This window comes from Halichoerus grypus, chromosome 10, assembly GCF_964656455.1.
Source record: "Halichoerus grypus chromosome 10, mHalGry1.hap1.1, whole genome shotgun sequence".
Taxonomy (NCBI): Eukaryota; Metazoa; Chordata; class Mammalia; order Carnivora; family Phocidae; genus Halichoerus; species Halichoerus grypus.
This window is the reverse complement of record NC_135721.1, coordinates 21,001,488-21,016,096: the sequence shown is the minus strand read 5'-3', so window position 1 is coordinate 21,016,096 and position 14,609 is coordinate 21,001,488. Positions and strand designations below refer to the sequence as shown.

General features: G+C 48.1%; 1 protein-coding gene and 1 non-coding gene across 2 annotated transcripts in view; one reads left to right on the top strand and one right to left on the bottom strand.

Annotated features, from left to right (window-relative positions):
* DPYSL5 (dihydropyrimidinase like 5) overlaps positions 1-9,587 on the bottom strand; it is a 91,732-nt gene extending 82,145 nt beyond the window's left edge. Inside the window, exon 1 of the mRNA XM_036090182.2 lies at positions 9,455-9,587. The gene's annotated coding sequence lies outside the window, so the exon portion shown is untranslated. The remainder of the gene's footprint in view (positions 1-9,454) is intronic.
* A 3,747-nt stretch (positions 9,588-13,334) lies between these two features.
* TRNAK-CUU (transfer RNA lysine (anticodon CUU)) lies at positions 13,335-13,407 on the top strand. The gene has a single exon. It is a non-coding gene; the product is annotated as a tRNA-Lys (tRNA).
* Positions 13,408-14,609: the final 1,202 nt, after the last annotated feature.

Sequence of the window (14,609 nt, the reverse complement as noted above, 5' to 3'; positions counted from 1 at the left end):
TCCCGGCTGAGCAGGGAGCCCCAGTTGGGGCTCGAGCCCAGGACTCTGAGATCATGACCTGCGCCAAAGGCAGATGCTTAACCGACTGAGCCATCCAGGTGCCCTGGAACATTATACATTTTAAAGTACAAATCAAATCCTGTATTATATCTAAGTGCTTAAAGGACTCAGAGTCCCAGCGGTAAACCTAGGTTTTAAAGCAATGATAAATCTTGTCTTGCTCACTTGCTTGTATAAGGACAGATACAAACATGGCAGTTCATATGAAAGGAAAAAAGTCTTTCTCAGGAACAACTTGGGCTCTGAATGTCCCATATGGAAAAACCTGCAGAGTTAGGAATTCATGACTGCCTTGTCATGCTCCCTTGGTGGTCCAGGCTTCATTACCATCATCCAGTAATCCCACCTAAACTGCTGTCCTTGATCTACACTGGCCATGTTTACCGCTGTCATCTCTTGTGGATCAACAAAGACCAGCCATGGCGATGAGATGGGTTTGCCTTAAACCCATAATCTGAAGGCTACTGCTCTATCTTTGTGCCTCATCTCTATTGGTTTTCAGTAGTTGTAGAGGCTTTTTTCCATTATAATCCAACTATAACAATCATGTCCATTTTAAATCTTTTTAGAAACCCGCAAAAAAAAAAAAAAGGGATATATGCTATAATTCTTATTCCCAAATAAGAAATCTGAACTCTGTGATTCCAAGCTGCCACCTTTTGAGGGACTTTTGTAACCTACAGAAATGACACAATTCAAAATTGCTATTTGACCTGATACAAGAAACGCAAAATGGTTAACAGAAGAAAAAATCACTTGTTAATCTTGTTCAAGGCTGATAGGACATCTCTGGAATGATCTTTGGACCCATGTTGCAATTATAATCTGATACTCATCTTTTCCTTAAAGAACAAGAGTAAGGAAATTGTTGTAGCAAGACTAAGGTCGAACCACAACCATTAGCTTAAAAATGTTCGTTTCAGCTACTGTGGAATCAGACACAGCTTCAAGTTCTATTTTTTGCTGAAGAATAAGAATTGGAAACCAAACTCTGATCAAGCCACGACATGATGTCAGCCTCTTGGGTTTCTAAAAATGGTTTAATCACAAAAGTGCATCCCTCAGAGTGTCTTTTAAAAAACTCTTTTAAAAATGTTTTTAAATCACCATTAATCTTACTATTTGGCATAGTCTACTAAAAAATAACATATGCAAACCCTTGACCCAGCAATTCCACTCCTAAGGATATACCCAACAGAAATACACATATGTTCATGAACAAAAAATGTACTAGGTTATTCACAACAGCACTATTCAGGATAGCTCCAAACTGGAAACTACCAAAATACCCATTAACAACATAATGGATAAATGAACGATGGTACATTTATACAATGGAACAATGTGTAGCAATGAAAATGAGCAAATGAAATCCAATAAACATAACATTGAGCAAAAGAAGCCACTCATGAAAGAGTATCCACTATAATGATCCCATTTGTGAAAAGTTCAAAAACAGGCAAGGCTTATCTATGCTGTAGGAAGTCAGGATGGTGGTTAGGGACACTGGAGGAAGATCAGTGACTGGGAGGGGACTTAAGGGGGGTGCTTTGGGAGGGCGCCCGGCTGGCTCAGTATGTGGAGCATACGACTCTTGATCTCAGGGCTGTAAATTTGAGCCCCATGTTGGGTGTAGAGATTACTTTAAAAGGGGGGGAGGCTTTGGGGTACTGGTAATCTATTCCTTGGTCTGGTGCTGATTACATGGATATGTTTAGTTTGCAAAAATTCATTAAGCCACACACGTATGATTTGTATATTTTCTGTATTTGTGTTATATTTCACGAAAAAGTTTAAAAATAAAAATATTTTAAAAATACACCCTCACCGGGGCGCCTGGGTGGCTCAGTCGTTAAGCGTCTGCCTTCGGCTCAGGTCATGATCACAGAGTCCTGGGATCGAGCCCTGCATCGGGCTCCCTGCTCGCCGGGAAGCCTGCTTCTCCCTCTCCCACTCCCCCTGCTTGTGTTCCCTCTCTCGCTGTCTCTCTCTCTCTCTGTCAAATAAATAAATAAAATCTTTAAAAAAAAAAAAAAAATACACCCTCACCTACCCCACCCTCCCAAAGTCACCATCTTATGCATATGTATTGCTCACACACTTGGCAATAGGGCAACCTCAGAATAATCCAAGTAACTTCATTGAAGTTGAGTTTCACATGTGTTGGAAACAGAGCTTAAAAAACATTAAATGAAAAAATCTGAAGCTGTGTTTGAATTTTATAACAGAATGAACCTATCAATCCACAAAGACAGAAATCTGGATGAAGTAGTAAAAATGAGAAAGGAGAGGGCTTCTCCGTCAATAGTAGGTCATGCTCCGTAGAGGGACAAAGGCAAGGGCAGGACCAGACAAAAGCAGGGAGAATAAAGACCCAAAGCCTGAGAAATTAGAGTGAGCCCATGGCGGATTTGAAATCAACAAAGGGGCTGCCTGTCAATGGACGTGGAGGTGACACAAAGATGGTGTCTGATGAGTGGGAGACACATTCACAGGGAGCTGAGGCAGTGACAGACCCAGAAACTTTGCTGAGCCAATGAAAATGCACAGGTGTTAGGTGGGGAGTGACACCACACTCAATGCAGAATGCAGATACTCTTCTTTTTCCAAGAGAACCTAGTCATTCATAAAACCTCAACTGCACTTGAGCCAAATGATTTTAAATTTAAATGGGGAGCCAGAGGTCTCAATGACCGGAAAATCCTATCATCAAAATCATTCAGTCATTCTTTCAATATTATTGAATGCTTACTCTGAGCAAAATTTCGTGATGGAAGCTACATGGACCAAAAAACAGGTCCAAACACTATTTGAAACAAGGTGAGGAGAACCATTTTGTAATGGAATAGCCCATTGCTAAATTCTTTTGTTTACTGTAAACTCTACACCCACCAGGTAAGGTTCTTAGCTTGGAGTAGTATTCAAAAGCGTAGACTCTGTGATAGTTGGTTTTTTATGTCCACTTGGCTAGGCTACAGTACCTGGCTATTCAACCAAACACTCATCTATAGATGTTGCCGGGAAGGTATTTTGTAGATGTGGTTAACATCTGTCATCAGTTGACTTTAAGTAAAGGAGATTTTCCTCACTAATATGGGTGGGCCTCATACAATCAGTTGAAAGACCTTAAGAGAAAAACTGAGGTTTCCCTGAAGAAGAAGAAATTCTGCCATAAGATCTCAACATCAGGGGCACCTACGTAGCTCAGTCAGTGAAGCGTCCGACTCTTGATTTCAGCTCAGGTCATGAGCTTAGGATGGTGAGCTCAAGCCCCACGTCAGGCTCCACTTTGAGTGTGGAACCTACTTAAGAGTCTCTCTCTTCCTCCTTCCCTCCCCTCCCCCTCTCTCCCTCTCTCTAAAAAAAAAAAGGAGCTTAACATCAGCTCCTGGCTAAGAGTTTCCAGCCTGTTGGCCTACCGTATACATATCAAATTTGCCAGACTCCACAATCACATAGGCCAATCCTTATTGGTTCTGTTCTCTGGAGACCCCCGACTTATACAGACTCTAAGCAGACTCCTTGGGTTTGAAATTTGGTTCTGCCGCTTCACTAGCTGGGTCATTTCTGTAGCTCTGTTATTTCAACTGTAAACTGGGGATAATAATATTACTTAACTCATAGGAACTAGAACAACCCCTAGCACAGAGTAAATGCTTTGAAAGGGTTTGTTAAATAAGTCATTCTGTGGTGCCGAGTTTATTTCTTAGCGGAAAGACCTGAGATATTTTTATTCCCAACAAACCATCAACAACCAAACATGAGTGCTCTTTCCCACACGAAAACCAGAACAAGCTCGGAGCAGCAGCCCCTCACCGGTTACAGGTGTCTGGGGGTTCTTTTAGATGGTGAAGGAGCAGATGAGATGCCACGTGAGCTCCACACACGGTGATGATTTGGCAAAGCTGGAATCAGAGCACTTCTGGAACATTCTTCACTGCAAGTTCTCAGCTGCTGACAACAGCTGTGCTTAAAGAGGCTCAGACTCAGCACAGAGCTATTCCTACTATTTGCAAGGGTGGGAGTTCATAAAGGGGTCCTAATCATTCTTTCTGTTGCAATTAAAGATTAAATGGAGAAAACAATTAACAAAAAAAGGGGCGCCTGGCTGGCTCAGTCACTAGAGCATGCAACTCTTGATCTCAGGGTTGCGAGTTGAGCCCCACGTTGGGCACAGAGATTACTTAGGGAAAAAAAAAAGTCAGAAAAAAGATTAAATGGGGAATCCAAATGTTATTTTTGTGGGCATATTCTGGGGGGAGATTGTAACGTGGTGATAACTAACATTTGCTGAGCGCTTACTAGGGGCCAGGCGCTACTCTCAATGCTATATAAACAATAACTCATATAATCCTCATTGTATAAATGGAGACACTGAGTCCCCAAGAGAAAAGCAATTTGCCCAAGGATAGACAGACAGAAAGTGGCAGAGTGGGGATTTGACCCCTGGTTTTCTGGCTCAGGCCCAGGCTCTCCCTCTTGTGCACATTGCCTCTGAGTCTGGACTGTGAGGAGAGGGTCCAGGAACAAGCACTAGGCTGACTGATGGGAGGGCATGAGGGGGGCACCTGGGTGGTCCAGTTGGTTAAACGTCTGACTTCTGTTCAGGTCATGATTTCAGGGTCCTGGGATCGAGCCTAGCTTCGGGGCTCCATGCTCAGTGGGGAGTCTGCTTGTCCCTCCCCCGCTCCTCCCCCCTCCTATGAATGTACACGCTCTTTCTCTCAAATAAATAAATACAATCTTTTTAAAAAATGGGAGGGCATGAGGGCTCGGGGGATTCTACAGTTAAATTTATTTCTTTTAAGTTAAATGAGTTTCAAAGACTGAAATAAAAGAAATCATAAACAATATTCCTTCATGAATTTCTCTTGTTAAAGTATATAATGTGCCCGCTTTATACACAAATACCAAATTTCATTAAAGATTCCTACCACAGTATTTGAACCGTTCTTTAATCTTTATATAAAAAATTTAGGGCAGGGGCGCCTGGGTGCCTCAGTTGGTTGAGTGTCCAACTCTTGGTTTTGGCTCAGGTCATGAATTCAGGGTTGTGAGATCTGCCCGGCCTGGGGCTCCGCGCTCAGCACAGAGTCTTCTTGAGATTCTCTCCCTCTGCCCCTCCCCCCACTCAAGCTCAAGCTCTCTCTCTGAAATAAATTAATTAAAAAAAAACTTAAAGCAAAGAGACCCCGAAATTATTTCTCATTTATTCACTAGCAGTGCAATAAAAATCAAACACCTTACTTGTTATTCTCATTTGATTTCACAGTACGCCAACTTCTTCCTATAGTTTTTCACGCTGACAAAGATTTTCTGTATTATTGTTCTCCTATACGATCCTGTGAACTAAGTCTTAGAAGACTTCTGAAATTCTTTTCTTATAGTTCAGAAAACAAAAAAGAACAGGATCAGATTCTATCAGAATTTGATTAATTTTTACACCAAAAAGATAGAATCTTAGATTTTTTTAAATGTAATCTCTACACCCAAAACTCATCACCCCAAGATCAAGAGTCGCATGCTCTACTGACTGAGCCAGCCAGACACCCTGGGGTCTTAGATATTGTTTTCTAATAATACCGACTTCTCTGGCTCTGTATAATTATCTAAGTCCTAATTTACCCCAGAGAGGTGTCCAGTTGTGATAGCCTTTGGCCTATAGTTCCCTGGAGCTAATGTAGGATTATGCTGACTCCTGGGTCAGAGGAGCTGTTATGAAGGAGGGAAAATTCCCAGATATCCATGGTAGAAGAACAGAGAGAGGTGGACGTACCACAGATGAAGCCTACACCAAGTCCCCAAACTTAACTGTGGCCAATCATGTACACTTGCCTTGCTGCATGCCTTGCTGTTCCCATTGGTGGAAATACCCGGGCATTCAGCATATTGAAACTATCCTGGTGTATATCTCTATCTTGGAGAGGCTATGCTGAAAACAGCCAGGTCTTCATGTCCTATGAGCATCTTTTTTTTTTTAAGATTTTGTTTATTTATTTTAAAGAGAGAGAGAGCACGCACGCACAAGCAGGGAGATGGAGCAGAGGGGTAGGAAGAGGGTAGGGAGAAGAATCTCAAGCAGACTCATGTTGAGCATGGAGCCCAATGCTGGGCTCGATCCCATGACGGACTGGGGATCACAACCTGAGCAAAACCCGAAGTCGGATGCTCAACCAACTGAGCCACCCAGGTGCCCCTATGAACATCTTATATATACCTAGCTGAGGTCCCCCAGGTCAGGGAGATGGGAGTTAACAATGGCACTCCAGAATTCTGGGGTCACCTGCCCCTCCCTTCTGGGCTCTGTCTCCCAGACATTTTCATAAGAGGTAGGAGGGGGATGCTGCTTTCTCTCCATCTTCCCTGTAGAAATGGGCTGGTCATACTGGCATTCCTCATCTATGGACTCCCCAGGAGGAAAATATTGGGTTGGATGTTCACACAGTGCTTGACAGGATTACAACCTTAAACAAATCCATAAAATTCTTTCAAAAAGAATAAACCAACAAAACATTCCCTCCTGAAACTTTCCCCCTTGGGTAATGACAGAAAAACATTTCCTACTGGAGCTTTTTCATAAGAAAAAACCTTCATGTCAGATTTTAGGTTTTCTAATATTGAGATTCCTGGTTTGCATCTACCATAGAGATAGATAGGTCTAGTCTATTAACTTAGCTTAAAACATCCAATGAACATTCCAGCTAATCCTCTCAGACAAGTTTTGTAAATTCTGAGAGGCACCGCCTCAAAACACCATCCTTGAAAACCAGCAAGATATAGTCTACTTGCTTTCCTATGACCACTCGGTATAGCCCAGATAGAAGGCCTTCAGGTTGGCAACTATCGAACGTTCTGGGCAAGAGCCAACAGTGACATCACCTGGTTAAGAAAGAAAATCCCAGGTTTCAAGGCTAGACAGAGCCAAAGCTCATCGGTTAACTTAATGGCAAATATAAGTCACAATGATTAGTCCTGCGATGCTCTGTCTTTTATCCACGCTTCCTTTGCTCTTGGAATACAAATGCTTCTGCCTTGCCTTCCCTCCCCACTTTTTTGTTAAATGAACGGCAATTTAAAAGTATAAACCTTATGCTAAAGAGTCACCTTTAATATAAACTAAACAATGATCAAAGAAAACCTCTAAACCAGAATTTTAGGATCGGGCAGTCCTTTCACATGTCAGGATGCTGCAACCCAACATGAAAGATGCTTACACAGCCAGCAAGACTACGAGTGCATGGAAAGCTCTGCTGAATCCCTGTTTTGTGCTTCCATTTCTGTTCATCTGCTTTCCCATAGGCAAGCAGCCACCTCCTATCACAGAGCCATCCCCGTCTTAGGTCAGCAGACAATATGGGCAAAATCTGCAAAGGATGGACACACTGGCTTGGGTGTGGTCACTGGCAATGGGAAGCTTTGGACCCCGGCTGCAGGCTCAAAAAGTCAGGAGCCGCACCCTTGGCGGGTAATCTCCAAAACCACTTCTCTGGATTTTAGCACACAATCCACACCAACCCTGACTGCTCCCTCTATGAACACACAGCAGACCTTAGACGTGGCCAGTCTCGGCAGACAAAGCCGACTGCTCAGGGGGCTCGCTCTGCACCGAAGCAACCTCCAGGTCGCCGCCAGGCCACCACGCCACGTCTGGGCTACTGGTCAACCAGCAAGGGGGCAGGCGGCCGGCGCCGAGGCCAGCAGGCACCAAAGCCGGTGGTGGGGCTTTCTGCCCGACCCCCAGTCTGGGGGGTCCTGAGACTCACACCAGGGAATTAACAGCGGGGCTTGATGCCCCAACACAAACCCCAAAAGACGAGAGCATGCCCTGAGATTTCTACGGGAGCATTTTCTGCACCAGAAAACTGCACACTTGAGTTCTGGGGGGCGGGGGGGGGGAGAGGCCCTAGTTCGGGGTCGGGTGGATACCAGTGCCGGCTATTGTTCTCCCGGTCTCTCCGGCGGGAGACGTTCCCCATCCCGCCTCCCAGCCAGCATCTGCCACTGGACCAAGCCTTTCAGCTCCGAGAAGAAAGGGGTGTGGCCTGCGGCGCTGCGGATTATCGCAAAACCTGAAGCGAGTCCCTACGGGCTGTGTCAGGCTGGGAGACAAAGCTCCTGGTGGGGACAGCTCAGCCCAGTCTCCGATCCGCCATCCCGGGTCTGTCGTCTGTCCAAGGGCCACGCCCAGCTGACCACCTGGACCGCCAGGCTCCACGTCGCGAGCCGAGGGTCTTCAGGCCCGAGACCTGCCTCCCAGACGCCCGCCCCTCCCTGCACCGGAGACCATCCTCCCCTGGGAGCCCTCCCTCCCCAGAGAGTCCCTCCCCCGGCCCGCGCGGGTCTCCTCCTCCCAGGCGTCTACCCTCCTCAAACCCCGGCGGTCTCCACCCTCCAGCATCTCTCCTCCCATCCTCATTCTTCATCAGCCCCAGACTCGCCCCGCCTCGCGCCACCTGCACCGCACTCCTTCCCTCCCTCCTCAGGCCCGCCCCCGCCCCCTCTCTTTCCTCCCCAAACCCTGGTCTCCACTTCCCCCTCCACCCAGACCCCCAGTCCACCTGTCCCCACCCAGCTTCCCCATCTCCCCATCTTTGCTCAGACGGAGGCCTCGTGTCCGCCTCTCCCCATCCCAGCTTCTCTCTGGCTCGGGCTCTCGCCCCTCCCCAGGCCTGGGGCGTCGGTGTCTGTCGCCCGCCAAGATCGATGCTGCGGGAAGAGCTCCGGCACTGGGCTCCAGCGAAGGGATCCAGCTCGGCGTTCGCTCTGAGCCGGGCAGCCACAGGCGGCCTTTGTGGTTCAGGCAGGTGCCTCGGAGGCGGCAGGCGAGTCGTCCTTAGACGACCGCTGCGTTAGCCAGACGGGTGGAACGGGCCGTCGGGTCCGGTCCAGGCTGGGCAAGCCCCAGCCCGGAGGCGAGATAGACGCAGGGTGTGTGTACGGGTGGTAGTGGGGGGCCAGAGGCAGCGACGACCTAGGGACTCGGGCAGGACGGGCCCGTAGCCAGAGAAGCCCCCGCCCAGCCTTCCAGCCATTCACTGCACCTCGACGAGCCAGGTTGGGCGCCTACTGTGTGCCAAGAGTGAACCCCCTTCGACGAAGCCGTCTCCGCACCCCAGTTCTTTGCAATCCCACGAGCACACACGAAACGCCTACTATGAGCAAGGCACTGCACGGCGCTCTGTGGGCGTACAAAGAGCACCCGATTCGGGCCCCAGTTTAGCCCCGATGGCCGCCCCGATCCCAAACCACACCTCCCGCCGCGTCCCCTGCGGCCGGGCCCCTGGGCGCACCCCTATCCCTGCCCTTTTGTGCGCCTCCCAGAGAAACAGAGGCCGTGAGAAGGATGTCCCAGCCCGGAGAGAATAAGCCCACCGCCCGCCCCGCCATCACGCACTCCTCCGGGATGCTGCGGCTGCGAGGGTCCGTCGGTCGGTCCGTCTCTCCTCGGTCTCGCCGCGGCGCGAGAGCTGCGGGTGCTCGGGGCGGCGGCGGCTGCACGCGCGCTCGCTCGATCGCCGCCTTGGCGCGCGGGGCTCTGGAGTCGGAAGCCGGGAGCTGGGGAACGTGGGTGGGGGCTGGAGGCGGCCTCGGCCAATCACCGACCCGACGCCTCCTCCCCAGTGCTCCCCACCTCGCGCTAGCAGGTTAGGGGGAGGCGGGGACGGGCGGCGCCCCGCATCTTCGCCGCCGCGCGCGGCCGCCGCCTTGGGACTACAACTCCCGACAGGCCCTGCTGCAGGGCCGGGGTCCGAGAGGGGAAGGAGAGTGAGGCCCGAGAACCCGCCGACCCCCTAGCGCCCCTCTCCGCGTTCCTTTGGGTTTCCATGGTGACTGACGACACTGCACAAAGCCCCAGCGCTGGGACGCGCTGATGCACGAGTCCCCTGGGAGGGCTACGGGGCGGGCCCCGAGGACACACCACCTCCCCTCCCCCTGCAGAACCCCACCCGAGGGGCTGAAACAATGCCCCGGCCGCCTCACCCGGCTGCTGCAGGGCCTGCCCTTTGCCGCCTGGTTCCTTCCGAGACCCAGTACGACGCCTTCGAAGTGGGCGCTCGGCGGGACCGCAGGATGGAGAGGGCGGGGTGGTCGTTGTAGCAAAATGTTCTGACGTACAGTACAGAGTGGACGGCCACTCAGGGCCAACTAAGTTCGCATCTGTCCCCTCCTGGGGCTCGAACTCGGAGTTCATTCTCTGGGCTGCTCTGAGCTAGAGCTTCTCCATCCCGAGCTCTCAGATCCAGCTGCCTGTCCTATTTCTGACACCACCTTTCAGGACATGGCGAAGTCTCTGGAAATGTTTTATAACTCAACTTACACTCACCTTTTTTTCTTCACGTTTTAAACACATAATTTAACTGAATCAACAAATCTAAAAAAAGAGAGGGAGGATCATGCGGCCTTTGTACCACATACCTAAACCCTTCTCAAGTCTTTAAATCTTTTATTTTATGTAGTGGTAATAATAGCTCAGATACGGTTTAGTAATTTGCCTCTTTTCACTAAATGTCACTTCAAAGGCGTTCCTATTGATTAAAATGCACCAGTGGACCCTCACCTCCAACCCCATCCCAAGGGTCCCTCCAGGAAACCCTAATGGGTTACTGCAGAAACCCATCTCTTCCCAGCTTGAGAGAAGGGGTGAAGGTGAGGGAGTTCCCAGCCTCCTCGGGAGAGGGCCAGAGAGGTAGTTCACACCTCTCTACAAGTTATTTTCAACCAAAATGGTGCTTCACTACTCCCCAGGGTGTCCCCCTCCTCCTCTCAGCAAAACCTACAGGGGTTGGCAGGCCCGCAGAGCCTGCCAAAGTGAGGTGTCCATGGACCACTTTCATGGCCATCCTTTGCAGTGGGCTCAGGGCCTGGAGCAGGTCAGGCCGGCAGTTGGGGAATGCACTGCTGGATTACCCACGTGCAGTCTCTGCTTCTCCAGGGAGGAAGGTTTACTATTCTGCCCCCTGCCCCACACATCCTGAGCTTATGCAAGGAGCCCCCAAATGAGCCTGGGGCCTGTACCAAAGTATCCCTGATCCAGGGAGCCCAGGATGTAGCTGTGAAAACTTGGGCGGGGAGGGGCTTGTCCCTCCCACTGCTCCAGCTTGCGGCATTGCCCTACGGATTCACAGGCTGGCTGGGCTCTGCAGGGACCCAGGGATTTAGGCAAAATGGATTGAGCCTCAGGGAGGTGGAGTGAAGCCCCCTACAGGCTGGCAGTAGCTGGATCCCTGGCTACCACCTTCCTTGGAAGCTGCACTTTTTGCCTAAGGGGGAGGGAGTCCTCTAGTGGAGGAAACGTTTTCTGCAGCATTTAGTGGATCTCAAATTTGGACTCTGCTTTCCTGGGCCTGCCTCCCCTGGTAAGAGAAAGAGCAGCTTTGAGGTCATCTGTCTGCCTGGGACATTGATGAAAATCACACCCAAACCTGATACTGCAAATGTCCCCAGTACATGATTTTAGCTTTATTCATTTACGTTCAATCTAGGTTATCTCTCCTGGGAAGTAGAAAGGGCATAGGGCATGGAGTCATACATCCCTACGTTGGAATCATTGCTCTACTTTCTGGATAATTGATGTTGGGAAAGTTACTTATGCCACCTGAGCCTTAGCTCCCTACAGAACACGAGGATCATAGTGCATTTTTAAAAAACTTTGCCTTGATGATTACATAAGGAAATACCTATAAAGGGCATAGCACACACTCAACAAATGGAGCTGTGATGGTTCATTTATTCAACAAATGGTTATGGAACAGCGTGAGGGGATATAAGAATATGACATTGCTGGGACACCTAGGTGGCTCAGTCGGTTAAGTGTCCAAATCTTGATTTCTGCTCAGGTCATGATCTCAGAGTCGTGAGAAGGAGCCCAACCTCCGGCTCTGCGCTGGGCATGGAACCTGCCTAAGATTCTCTCTCTCCCTCTGCTTCCCTCCACCCCAACCCCCTGTCACGTGTGTGCGTGCGCTGTCTCTAAAAAAAAAAAAAAAATGATGTTCTCATTATAACAGCTATAAAAAACAGTTTGTTGTGATTTTTATAAAGTTCATATGACCAGCTTAGATGAAGTAGAAAAGGAATTCAGATGAGAGAGAAGTCAGTTCTAAAACAGATTATCATGGAACAGAGGAACTTGATTTGGATTTCACCTGGATATTGATTTGCTGGATGATTCTTTTTTTTTTTTTTTTTAAGATTTTTATTTATTTATTTGACAGAGAGAGACAGCGAGAAAGGGCACACAAGCAGCGGGAGTGGAAGAGGGAGAAGCAGGCTTCCCGCAGAGCAGGGAGCCCAATGCAGGGCTCGATCCCAGGACCCTGGGATCATGACCTGAGCTGAAGGCAGGTGCTCAACTGACTGAGCCACCCAGGCGCCCCTGCTGGATTCTAGGATGAAGCAGTAAAAGTTGGTGGGTAGGGAAGCTGGGAAGTGTTTGGAAGGCAGCAAAGGAACCCATCATGACTTGAAAGTCAAGTCCATGAATGGGGGTGGTGGGAAGAGAAAGAGGATAGTAGATAGGCTGGTGTTGGGGCCAGACTTCTTAAAGCTGAAGGCTACTGGCTTTTATCAGTAAATGTGTTTGGGGTTCCAAATTGCCTTAACAACAAGCTTCTAAATAATGGGCAAGTGAAGGGGTATCATAAGGGGGGAAGGGGTGTAGGACTAGTAGGTGTTTCGGGAACATATTGGATCCTTACAACACCACATGGCAGATAGCCTTGCTCATTTCTTATAGATGAGGAGGTCCAGACTGAGAGAGGTCAAGTGTCTTGCCCAGAAAGTCACCCTGCTACAGTGGCATTACCAGGGCTCCAAACCACATCTACCTGAGGCAGAGCAGAGCCCTTCCTGCCCCAGCATGGCCTACCCTACAAGTCTTCCAGAAGGCTGACTTTCCAGTGCAGGGGCTGTTGTGCCCATGAATGACTCTCAAGGAGTCATGTTCCTTCCTCTGCAGTTTCAGCCTGTTACTCCTCAAGGTGTCCTCAGAGAAAGGGTGTTCTCCAACATTCCCGAGGTGGTTTGTATTAGATTTCTTCCTCGGCCTTCTGTTTTCGCCCTCCCCATAAGTCAATGACAACCCTAGCGTGGAGAACATATTGTGAAGTCTACTTAGCTGTTAAAACAATTGTGAGCCAGCAGTCAAACTTCTCTATTCAGGTCAGTGCCACAGGGCAGGAACCAAAAAGGAGTCAGGGAGATGGACAAATGGACATTGAGAGAAAGACAAGAGAGGAGGCCTGTAGAAGATCTAAAGGCATAGAGCTAGGGGCGCCTGGCTGGCTTAGTTGGTAGAGCGTGAGACTCTTGATCTCAGGGTTGTGGGTTTGAGCCCCATGTTGAGCAGAGAGATCGCTTAAAAATAAAATCTTAAAAAAATAATTAAAAAAATAAAGGCATAGGGCTAAACAGATACACAAACAAGGGCAGTGGGGAATAAGACTAAGAGATTGTCAGATTCCAGAGCTGTGGCCACCCAGCCCAACACTGAGACACAGGGGAGGGGACCCTGGGAGGCTGGGGTGGCTGTGCTTGAGCGGAAAACATCAAAGTAAATTCCAGTGGCTTATCACTGCTCTTGAAATGCTGATGAGCTCTCCAAAAATTTAAATCATTCCTTTTGGCCTAGGAAACTTTTTTTTCCTGCTTTTATTTTTAAATTTCAAAGTTTAATTTTAAAATACAAGCGTAACTTGTCTTGGAACTAGAATAGCACAAGCCAACATAAAGCAAGAATCGCTGGAAACTCCAGCTACCCTAGCCCCATAGCAGAAATCTACAATGTGAATTTTACATTTATTTCACACCCACATACAGAGAGTCTTCAAGCCCAAAGGAACCTATGAACTGCATGGTCTCACAATGTTTTGTTTTAAGCCATATTCTCCCTTAACAAATCAACTTCATCTGGGCATTAGCAAGAATAATAGTGACAACAAGGAACAACTTAAATATATAGAACCACCTTCAGAAAACAAAACAGTTACTCTAAGAACCAGATCTTTAATCATTTTTTTGTTTCCCACCTGTCACACTCCACAGCACAATGCTTTATTAAACCCCTGATGAGTGTCTAAGAGCTGAGAACATTGGAAAGAATCCCCTCACCCTGCTACCAAGTTGGATTTTCATTTATAAAATGAGTCCAAAGAAATACAACACTAAAAAAGACCCATCACTGCCTTTACCTGATTTTTTCTGATGTTATTTTATGAAGCCAGCCCTACTGTTCAGCTAATTTTTTCCTTTAGTTGCATTAGTCAGAACTTATCTCAAGAATTAAAACAAGTATTTATTAAGCATTTCCTGCATACTTTATGTAAATGATTCATTTAATCCCTGTAGCAGACCTGTGAGAAAGGTATCATGATACCTGCTTTATGAAAGAGGGGAACAGGATCTCAAAGGTAACTAACTTGCCGAAGGTCAATCAACTCCAAGGGGCAGAGCCACATCAAAACCCAGGTCTGACTCCGGGATCCATATTTGTTCATTTAGACCACACTGCCTGTTATTGAACATTATTCTATTTACATTTGCCCTTTTCT